General features: G+C 26.1%; 1 long non-coding RNA gene across 3 annotated transcripts in view; it reads left to right on the top strand.

Moving 5' to 3' along the window:
* LOC129976673 (uncharacterized) overlaps positions 1–12395 on the top strand; it is a 372556-nt gene that overhangs the window by 168756 nt on the left and 191405 nt on the right. For all 3 annotated transcript variants that reach the window (XR_008785164.1, XR_008785163.1, XR_008785165.1), the window contains one exon: positions 1132–1196. This is a non-coding gene — a long non-coding RNA (uncharacterized LOC129976673). The remainder of the gene's footprint in view (positions 1–1131; positions 1197–12395) is intronic.

Here is a 12395-nt window from a genome sequence, read left to right as displayed (position 1 = left end):
TGCTAATATAATGGTTTCAAATTGCAGTTCTTTTGTTTTTAAAGACAGTTGCTAATATAGTTATTACAGGATATTCACCTATTCACAAGAAGGAAAAGATTACGAATTCAAATATTCGGCACAAAAGAATGCGCAATTCGGTAATAATGGTTCTGTGAGTGGATTCACAGCGCATACTCAGAAAAAAATTAATGATTAATTAGAAATTAATTATTAAAATGTTTAAAAAAATGTGCATACATAATTTTTTTAATTAATTATTTAAAAGCTTTTAATTATTATTTTAAAAAGTTGAAATAAAAGTTTTAATTATTAGAAATGTGGAAAGATAATAAAATATTCAATAAGTTTTATGCTATAATGAACTAACACCGCAAAAGAAAATAATAAGAGCATTTTTTCAGAGTAAGATTAGAAGCAATATTAATAGGTGCACTTAAATCAACAACTTGTGGGCAGTATTTTTCTATAGAATTTAATAATGTTCTTTTATTCTATAAACGAAGCAGCTTCCAGAAAATTCATAAAATACATGATGTTTTTTTTTAATTGTTTTCTTAACACGCAGAATGTTTTAGATTTAGAAAACTATCCTACTTTTTTTCCCCCATGATTTTTATTTAGTTTTGTCTATTATTATTATTATCATTATTGGAAGATATTTTTGTATTCAAAAGATAATCAGTCAGAAAATAACACTTGTCAGTTATTTTTTCCTTAATTTTGACCTAAATGTCCGAATCAAACATTTGATAAATTTAAAATAATTATTGTTCAAGTTTTCTGCGAAACACAAATTTACGATTAAAATTACGATAACGATTAAAATATTATTTTAAGGAACAATATGCATAAACGTATTGATAGTAAATAAACACATAAACAAATATGCATTAACCATGTATATAGATAAGCAATGCTTATAAAATAATGAACTAATGCAATAAATGTATAATATTTCTTAAATAGAATTTATAAATAAAATACACGTCTCAACCCAAAACTTTTTAAAATAGCAAGGCTATAAGACTACTTCTTAAATATCTTTATAAGAATAGAAATTTCAAAATCATTAAATTATCAAATGCAAAATTTTACTTTTAAAATTGATATTTTTCATTGTTTTTTTAGATGGATAGAAAAATGAAAAAACTTCCTTGACAAACGATGTAAGGATCTTTATTGGATGATAAGTTGTAAGTATAATATATCGAATTTTGCTTTTCTCAATGTCCGGTTTATTATAATTTTCTCACGAACAGAGTTGCAATATAGCCTAGCTTCTTCGTTATCGCATGTAATTATGTAGCATGCATTCCAAAGAGGTGATACCTTGAAGAAGTTACAATTATTGATTTAATTTTTAGCACGTTTCTACAGACACATGCGACATGCACTCAATACACATGATGTTATTTAGTTGATTAAGAAGAAACAAAAATTGATATTGAGTAAATTATTTGAGCAACTGGAATAAAGATAAGAAATACGCAACTAGAAACCATCAAATTATATAACTAAGAAAATATATTCCATTTTTGCATTCTCTGCGTCAAAAATGAATTCGTATTCTTCAAGTTCATGTTCAGATTATACGATTAATTTCTTATGTATATGAGACATTTTTTTCCGTTCTTCTTTCTTTAATAAATTCTAACAATGTTTAACTCATCTCTTGCATTTAATGTGTTCCAAAATATTTATGTGACTTGAGATAGCATATTTCAAAAATTGTTTCAACACAAATATATTAAAAATTATATTAAAGAAATTTAAATGTTTTACGACGTTGGAATGCGAAATTTAGCATAATCACTTAATAAAACGTGTTTGAAAGCATGCAATTTTTGTAAAATTATTATGAAAACCACTTTATTATATTTCTTTGACAGCGCATGCTGTGAAAATGTTAATCTCTGCTGTTTTAATGTTTATGGCAATATGGCTTTGTATGTTAATATTCCGTAAACTATTTTATCAACATTCTGAATTCCATCATCAAATGTTAAGTTATACCTTCAAAATGCATTTAGTTGAAAAAAGGCTTGTTTCATTTCAGAATTCACTATTTTTCTGTTAAAGAGTTGTAATTTTTATCTTTATATTCCTTCAGACTTATTTGTGTAATCGCGTTCACTTCATATTTTTCCGCACTAATTATCTTTTCATTTAACTATATTTTTGGAGATTTCTTAATTATTAAGTCATATTGTGATAAAAATTGCCCTATCTCTTATTGAAAACTGATAAAAGTTTCGTTTCCTCTCTTAATAATATGACTATTTTTAAAAAGTATATTTAATTTTAAAGAAAAGGTGCAGGATTTGCATAATTAAATAATATTTCAGAAATTTTATATCATGGGTCCACTGCATTGTTGTTTGTTTTTAAATGAGTTCCACACAAATTTAAAATAAAAAGCTTGCATTGATATTTTCTCTTAAAAATAAAATAATTCCTATTCAAATTATTAAGTGAATGAATTACATGTTCATATATCATAAATCTTCATATATATTTTATCATCATCAATACAAATTCAGTATTCTGATAAAATGAAAGACATTCTTTTAGTTAAGAGAAATAAAGCAACCTGTAGCTTTTTAATAAATGAGCTGTCAAAGATAATTAAATTTACCTATGGCTGCATTTTTAGGATAATATTTTTTGCAAGCGATATATATTTATATGGAAAATATAAAATTTCACAGCCTAAAAAAGCAAACAAGTTTGAATTATTTTTGTCCTGTAATAAACTTAAATAACACCTAATCCTTTGAAAGATTTTCTTGTTTGGTAACTATATTCCGATTCAAAAACAAAAATATACTCTAAATTTTTTTTAAATTGTTACATCGATTTTATTTTTCTTTCTTAACATTTAGAAGTTAAATCAAATGCATTCACATTATAAATGCATTATTTGAAATTCAATTATTCAATGCATTCATTGAAATATGTTAAAAATCAGGAGAAAAATTCTTAAACTCATCGATAAAAAATTGTATTCTACTCCATTAACACACTCTATAATTATATGTATTTTTAAAATCACTATTGACAGAAGATATCAATAATTCATTAAGCATACACATTTCAAATGCCTGTCATTCCAAAATACAGCAAAAAATATAATTATAGCCGTTTATTACATGCTGCTTTCACACAATCCGATTCATGACAATACCATTAACTGAACATAAATAGTTAATTTATACTTAAGCCTTTTTAAGAAAACTTCCATACTAAAATATCGCAACAAATATCACTCTATTGTTCGATTATATATGCTTTCATTCGATGAATCATGCTAATACGATCATTAATTTACTATGATTCAACGAAGTCTTATAAGTTGGTAAATGCAATTACCTTTATACCAGTATAACTTTGCATTACTACTACACATAAAAAAATTAGACTATCGCAATGATTTTATACTAGATAAAGTTCATGTAGATTAACAGTTTTAAGAAATCAACACGAATAAACAATTTTGGCAATATTTTTTTATGTTTATTTAGCAAGATTTTATATTGTTCTATGGAATTAAAGATCTCAATTTCTCGGCGCCTAGGTCATCAAATACAAAATCTGCATAAAGTCAAACATAAATTTTTCCCATTATTGCATATTCTTTAAAATAAAACAAAAATAATCAAACATATTTCGTATTATTTATACATTATCTGTATATTATGTATATTTTATATGTTAACTAAACATATATTTTTTGAATAAATATTTATACATTCTTTGAAATGAAAATTCGGCTAACAAATCTGCATAATTTTCACAATCAAATGTCTATTTTGCATTGCCCATTAAGTTTCTCTTAAAGTTATCCATAAATATCATGTTAAATCCAGGAAAATTATTTAAATATCATATTATTTATATTATTTAAAAGTGCATACTTACTATGCTTTTGCAAAGTTTACTCAAATTTCAATTATTACACATTATTTATTGCAAATACCACAGGCAATCATCCATTAAATTAACAAATTAAATTTCTTTGTTCAATAATCATATTAATAGTTCATATTATTAGAAAATAGAAAATTCGTTGTAATTAATATGTCATTTATAATATTTACAAAAGTTTGCACACTGTAGATTTAAAAAATTTAACCACAAGCCTAGTACTGAATCCATTTCAACAATACCATAGAGAACCACCCACTAAATCTACAAACACAGCCTATCAAATCCTTGTTAAACATGCTATCATCAGATTAACATACCAAAAGAGGCCTAGAACACTGCTATCATTAGCACTTGAAAACAATTAACCTGCAAGAAAATGCATCATCGTAACAAAAAATTCCCACTGCGACGGAATTCCTGCGTCCGATTCGTCGGGATTTCGCGCAATCGCTGCGGCGGCTCGCTCTTGCGTAATCCCGCTGGGAGGTTCCCCTTGAATCCCAGCGGCGATGGTAGCCCGAAGCACTGGAGTCCGGCGAAAACCCGTAGGCGAGTTGCGGCGAAACATCACCGCATTCTCCCGGGAGGAAAACCAGTAAGCTACCGCAAGAGGATTATGAGCCAATGGTTCGACTAAAAACGGCTTTGAAACACTTCCTTTTTTGAAATTTTAAAGAATTATCATAAAATGATGTAGATAATTCTATTAATAGTTCAAATTCATCTATGAAAACATGCAGATATTATTTAGATTCTTTATGAAGTGATACGTGAAATGATGATAGGGTAGAAAAAATTTTTTTTTATCATTAAACTAATATAGAAGTTTTGCGCTAAAGGATGAAAATCAACCCATTAAATGCGACATTTATTTTTAAAAAAATGGTAAAATTCATTCATTAATTATAATAATTATTTGAATGTGTAATAATTTTTAAATGATATAAATGTTTTCGAAATATAATGAAATGAGTAAGCTCTAAAATTTCTAGAAATAAAATAATTATATGAGAAAGTTAAAAAAAATACATTTTATTTGATTTAAACATACTCAGAACCAATAAAAATTTATTCAAAAATTGTGAGGATACTTTTAAAATCAGTAAATATTTCCTGATAAAAAAGCTGATGATTTTTTTGTCATTGAATATTAACTTATAACGGATGTAGATAAAATAATAATAAAATAAATGAAATAATGATGCTAGTATTTTTCGGTAAAAATGAAAATTAACCTATGAGATAATGCTGTTGATATAAACGAAGATCACGAATAATGTGATATTTCTAAGAATGTTGAATTAGGAAGTGATGGAGATACTTCTAGAAAAAGAAATGTTTAGTCTTTAAGTTATTGGCAGATATACATGCATTTTTCATCAAATGTTTACAATTTTCTTTGCTAAAAAAAGATTCTTTTATAAATTTAGGATTGCCTTTTTATAATTCTTTTGCTCTATTAACTAAATAGTTTTTAAATTATCCTAATTAAAAAAAATGTAACATGATAGTCAATACGAAGTGGTTGTAATAGAGTGTGCCGTTTTCAATTTTATAAATTCAGCTTTCACCCTTATTATTTTTTTAAAATTTTTTTTAATTCTTATTTTTAAAAAAATTATAAGCTATTTCACTGTGTTAACATCAGTTATGTTTGAAATTAAATCGCTTCTTGTGACCTTGAAATTTTCAAGGTCAAAAATTTGTCATTTCTTGTAATGAAGTGATTATAATTGGCGTAAATTTTTAAAAATCAATATTGTATTTATAATAGTATTTTAAATTAAAATATTTTAATAAAATTTTGCACAGATATTAAAAATACCGATTACTTATTAAAATATGATGAAACATTTTTCACTAAGTTGTTTGCCGATTTTTAGAAAGTATGCAATAAAAAATTGCAAATAAAAGTATTTCAGAACTTTGCAGTTATAATTATTTTTATTGTATATCATTGCATTCAAATGGAAGTTAATTGAAATTAGAAACATTTTTGATATTACATTTAATATGCAAGCTATTATCTGTAGTTCTTTGAAATTTTTATATCTCTTACAAATTTGGTTTTGTAAGAGTGACCTTGAAACATATTCAGGATTTTGATGCAGATAAATACATTTTTATTCTATGAGCTCTTCTTATCTTGTCTGTTTTCTTATTAATGTCTCTCGTAGTGATAAAATATGAACGATTATTTTTTTCAAAAGCATTGTTAGTTGAAAGTATTCATTTAGTTTTATTTATTTTGTAGTTAAAATTCCAAGTTTTTTCTATTTTAAAATTTTTAGTTGAATATGTTTTGTCTTTCTGTGATTGACCTTGAGTAACCTCAAGGCAATTTTTAAGGACGGAGCAAAAGAAAATTTTATCAGACATTCTTCTAAAATCATAATAATTTTTTTTAAAAAAAAACTGAAATATTTTTAATTAACTGCAATTTGTTATTAATTTTAGGATTAATTATTTCGCAGAATCATATGATAAGGAATGTCTAATTAATATCATAAAACATATTAGAAAAATTATTTATTATTAAAATTATTAAAGTATGAATTATTTCTATTTCGCGTATTTAAATCAATGCGAAAAAATGAAATAATTTTATCTGAATATTATATAACTATGCACATTTTGCACATTTAAATGAATTTATTCTATCTGAATATTATAAATTTTGTATGCTAATTTGAATGAATAGTTTCCTGGTTTGTTGAATAATATTGTTTCGTTATTTTTCACATACGTGCCATATAAAAGGTCATATATTCATGAAATATTTATATTTCAAAGTTATAAAGATCAAATTCGTATTCACAATTTATCGTCTGCAAAATAAAAAGGAAATGAACCATAAAACGAAATAAAATATAATAAATGACGGTATTATGTTACATGATATTAAAATTTATGGTGATAAAAATTTTAACACCAAAATTTTAATATATTGATCTAAATGTTAACATTTCGAAATGAATGAATAAAATAAGGAATCAAATAATTATGTAGTCAACTATTAAAAAAATATCGTAGAATAAAAATTATGTAACAAAAGTTTTAAATGTGTTCTAAATTATAAAACTGCTCAATAAAGTAGCATAAAACAAAAATAATTTTCGTAGTAAGTATTTAGAAGAAGAATTCAACGAAAGTGATGCAATCATTATTCAGCAATATATAATTTCTCATAGATGAAAATTCATTGGAGCATTTATAATGTATAAACATTTAGTTATATCAATTATTATTAGTAACATCGCCTACGAATTAAATTCTAATATTTTTTATGTGTCTACTTTTATTACAATTTTAAAGCACACTTATTCTGTTTTTTAATAACAATAAATAAATATTCACTAGTATACAAACATTTAAAAATTTGCAAGCTATTTGATATTATTTTATCTGTTTTTTAATAACAATAAATAAATATTCACTGGAATACAAGCATTTAATAATTTGCAAGCTATTTGATATTATTTTATCTATCTGTTTTTTAATAACAATAAATAAATATTCACTAGAATACAAACATTTAATAATTGGCATGTTATTTGATATTATTTTATCTATCCTGTTTTAGATTCAAAAGAAGATATTAATACTTTCAGCGACTATTCTACAACAAAAACTGGATTGATTTTATTGATATTTATTATTGATTTTATTTAGATTTTATTTATTATTATTTTTTTTATTTCAGGCGATTTTGTATCATTTTAATGTTGCTTAGAGAATAATTAAAAGATCAAAAAGCGAAATCAAGAAGTTCGAGTGGACTATTTATTGATCTAAAATAATGAAATCCAAAGCTTCATAACTCAGTCAGCGTTGGCCGTAGAAAAATATAAACTTAAAAAAGTACTCAAAATTAGAATTATTTTGATCAGAATGATTAATAAGGTGGGGAGAGGAACTGTAAAACAATTTAGATTTCGTATTCTTTATATAATGCAATGGCAGTAATGTATAGTAAAAATGCAATGGTAATGCATTATTTTTTAACTGAAATTACACAAAATACAAATCTTTACGTCCTTTAATACTTGGAATTATGTATGTATCTTTAATGCCTTATAAATTAGCTATTAAGTCAACGAAAAAGGAAAATAATGACACATTTACATTTGGAAATATACCAATTTGATAAGAAAGTTAAAAACTAAATTTCATGTCGGTAGCTCATTGCTCTTCTATTGCTTTCTTCGAAAATATGTTTATTGGACACAGGGAATTCTGAAACGAGGAGATTATTCATACTGCCAATGCCGAATTCATTTGACGATTATAATGATATAATTTTTTTCTGTATGTATTGCATGTAGCAAACTAGGAATTTTTATGAGGGATGTATGACCGGTTTATTTGTTATTTGCTAAATAAAACAATGTCACGCTTATCTACAAACAATATATATTCAAGCTTAAAAATCGACACGTATTTATTTACTTTCTTGTATCAACTGCGTATTCATTATATGAAATTTCCCATGTGTTTCTTATTCTTGTATTGAAGATTTATGGAAATTTTCGGTCTAAAAAAGTAACAGAAGCAGATATTTTTAGGACACCCGTTAATGTTTGCCTTTATTTTTATATGAAACAAAGCAATAAAGTGCCAAATTGTTATATACTTTCGCATCTTATGATGCACATTAAATTTATTTAATTTTTCAATTGAATTTACTTTGATTTCAGTTCAAATCTATAAAAAATATATGCATTGTTATTTCATTATTATGAATTTTTTCTTGTATGCAAGTTTTATTCAGTATGTTTATTTAAATTCACATTGTCATTCCAACACTTGTAAATAATAAATATATTAAAATGGCTTAATATTTTTTAAAAAAATATATTAAATAACAAGCTTGACGAATAAACTAAGCTGACTGATGTCTAATGAAAAGATAAATTCTGAATTTTCAGAGTACACGAAAAACCATTTTTCTTCGAATAATATATCAAAAGTTATCAATAAAAAAAGCAGTGAAATTATGAAATTTACGTTACAGCAATAAATTGTTGAAATAGAGGATATAGGTTGCTTATAAAATTTTTCTTTACATCAGGCAAGGACATAAGATTGCGAAAAAAAATGGAAAATCAAGTGGCGAAAAATCTTGATGCCTATCGGTAATGTGAATTTAATCTTTAATTTAAAAAAAAAAACCTTAAATAATATTAAATGTATAATAATTTGTCATTTTTGTATCCTGCTCTTATATTATCAGTGGAATTTATATTTTTGTAAGCCGAATTGATATTTATCTTTCATATTCTTCTTATCAAAATCTATTGAACTTTTTAGTGTCAATCTTAACATAAATAGCTAAAACTGATCATTTTTATAACGAAAAACGCTGTTTCTGGGAAAAGTATGAATATTTCACAATCTCAACTTGAGATAAAAATACTTCTGAATTAAAAATTGAATACAATTTGTAAAATACCGCACTCGAAGGATAACTATATGTAGCTTTTATCATACGTCATATATAAAAATATATAATTTACAAATAATTCAATTTAAATTTAGAAGTGTACATTTTTAATTTAATTTAATTTTTTTTTATTAAGAAACAGTACTTAAATTTAAAAAATTGATTCACTTGAATAGCCAAAATTTTATTAAATTGCTATTATTTGTTCATAATTCACACGCGCATGTACCCAAAGGAAAAAAAAACAACAACAATTCCATTTATTGCATAATCAATTAAGGGAAAATATTAATAAAAAAGAAACTTAATGTTTTGCAATAAAATTTTTTCTCAAGGAGATGAAGTAGTCCATGATTCCATTCCCGACTTGACAATAAAGTAATGACAGGAGAAAGAAAATTGCGTTTATAAAAGTATATAAAATTAAGAGAAAAGTCTTCCATAAAATATAAATAAATGTAAATTTTATCTGCCTTCTGATATAAACATATGTATTTGTATATGTATAAACATATGTAAGTAAACATTTTATTTACACGCGCACGCACGCACACACACACACATATATATATATATATATGTAAACGTTTCCAAATGGAAAATTTTTAAAATTAAATTACACATTTATACTAAAATATGCAAATTTTATTAAAGAATAGTAAAGTTACTTAAAGAAAACTTACTTATTTACTTAAGGAACAGTAATTATTTTTAGAAACTCAAATTGTCATTGACTTTTCATGAACTCATCATAAATAATACAACTCTCTGTTGAGTCAGTTTTAAAAATGAGCCCAAATAATCATTATCTCCAACGAATATTTTTTGTCTCTCAAAAAGATGGAATAATCTTCGATTTCCATTTTATAATCCTAACAAAAAAGAAAGATGAAGAAGCAGAAGTTAGGCCAGTAAAAATGTTAAAATTTGCCAAAAAATTGCTCAAAATTCAAGTAAATATAAGTTGTTTCATGTCATATATAAAAATATATATGTATTTACATAACTCCTCCAACTTTTATCTGATGTCTTATACAAAAATTTATAATCAGTTCCTCAATCTCTACTATTTTAAAATCAAATCGTTACTTTTATATTTCTATGATCAATTTTTTAATTTGACTTTTAACTCAAATAGCAATATATAAATCGTTTAAGAAACTCAAATTGTGATTGACCTTTCATGATCTCCTTAAAAACAATGCCTATAAGAGATGTTCTCAGAACGAAATAAAACAACTATTATCTCCAACGAACAGTTTTTTTTTCTTCCCCTTGAAAAAGATAAAATATTCTACGATTCCATTTCCATCCTATAATCCTAACAAGAACGAGAGAAAAAGAAATAAGAAAATCATGCCTATAAAAGTGAATGAAATTCGAAAGAAAAAAAAAAAAATATCACGCAAAGGATAAGTAAATGTAACTTTTACCTCACGTCATATATAAAAATATATACATGTATATACTCAACTCCTCCATTTACAATATTTTAAAACCAAATCGCAGAAAACCCTTAAGCAGAAACGACTGAACACAAATTGTTCTGCGAGGGAAAAAGAGAAGAGGGGTGGCCGTAGAACACAATTTGGGAAGAAAACCCCCTCTCCAGACGATTTTCTGCGAACCTTAAAAGAACATACCAGCTGTGTCTATTCGCATGGTTCTTCAAGGAAGGGTTGCAGCATGGATTCTTTAGGCAGTTGCCTCACGACTGAGCATGGCCTATACGTGCTTCGAATCGTCTGTGTTGCGCAAAAGAGACTCTGTATAAATCGTTTGCCTTTGTATATTATTTTATTTATTTCCACCCCTACCCCTACCCCCGAGATATATCCTGATGCTCCTTAAAAACCTCAAAGGCTGTGTTGCAAGCGCAGTGTTATGTTAGGACATGGAGAAAAAGATAGTGCTTCTTTATACTCGTAGCGTTAGCATAGGACAGAGTGTCAACAATTTGAGAAGATTTGTTGTGATTTATTGGTGTAGGGGGTGGAGGAGAGAGGATGCGCCTGGTAAGCTGAAAAAAAGGAATCATTCTAGTGTCTATTGAGAGGGAGGGGCGGGGGAGTACTTTTAGTGTTTATTTAAGTAGCGTTATTTTTTTCAATGATCAGGATTTCTAATTAAGGATTTTGTTTTGTCATATTTTAGTTTTGATTTATTGATTTTGATTGCAAATGGTCTCGCTTGCTGTTTTAAGCTTTAGAATGAATAGAAAACAGCTTAATCGATTGTGTTTGCAACTGGGAAATACGTTTTCGTGGTTTATGAATACTATAATTTTTATCCGAATTTGTCCATTGTTGTTGGTTTTATCATTTCGAAAACCTAAGAGCATTTGATTTATTTGTTGATTAATTTAAGCAATGTTATGTCTGAAAGAAAGATGTTGAGGTTATATATCTACTTATAGTAAAAATGAATATGTGTGCATGCCGGCTGGCTCTCTACAGGCCGGAGTATTTAGAGCTATCAAATTGGCATATATAGGCTTTGGAAGGTAGTAATATGCAACTTAGGGTCATTTCTTAAAAATATTTAATTAATTAAAAACAAGCGACATTTTAAAATCTTTCATGATAATTTCTAAACATATAGAAACATAAAAAAAATTTTTACATCACCCTGAAATTCAAAAATATATATGCTTTTAACTTTTCAATTGCTTAAATTTTTGTCGAAAATTTCTTCATTTTTTAATCAATTAAAAATATTTTAGAGTATTTTAAAGTAATATGTGTCATTGTTAAAGAAGTAGTCAAATCATTTTCATAGTTGTTGTAAATATTTCATTCTCGCTTTTACTTCCATAACTGATGATTTCAACAAGTCATATCACTGACTCTCCGACCCTCTCGAAGACACACGGATAATAAATGCTGAATGACCGGATCGCCTTAACAGCAACATTGGCGGGAACTGTGGTTGAGTCCTAAAGGCCATTACCGGCCACGGTACAACCCTTCCCGAAGGAAGTACTTCCCGTCATCGATGGGATGAACCAAATCCCTATCTGTTT

The sequence above is a fragment of the Argiope bruennichi genome, chromosome 7 (assembly GCF_947563725.1).
Source record: "Argiope bruennichi chromosome 7, qqArgBrue1.1, whole genome shotgun sequence".
Lineage (NCBI taxonomy): Eukaryota > Metazoa > Arthropoda > Arachnida > Araneae > Araneidae > Argiope > Argiope bruennichi.
Note: the sequence above shows the minus strand (reverse complement) of the source record. Positions and strands in the feature narration are given on the sequence as shown.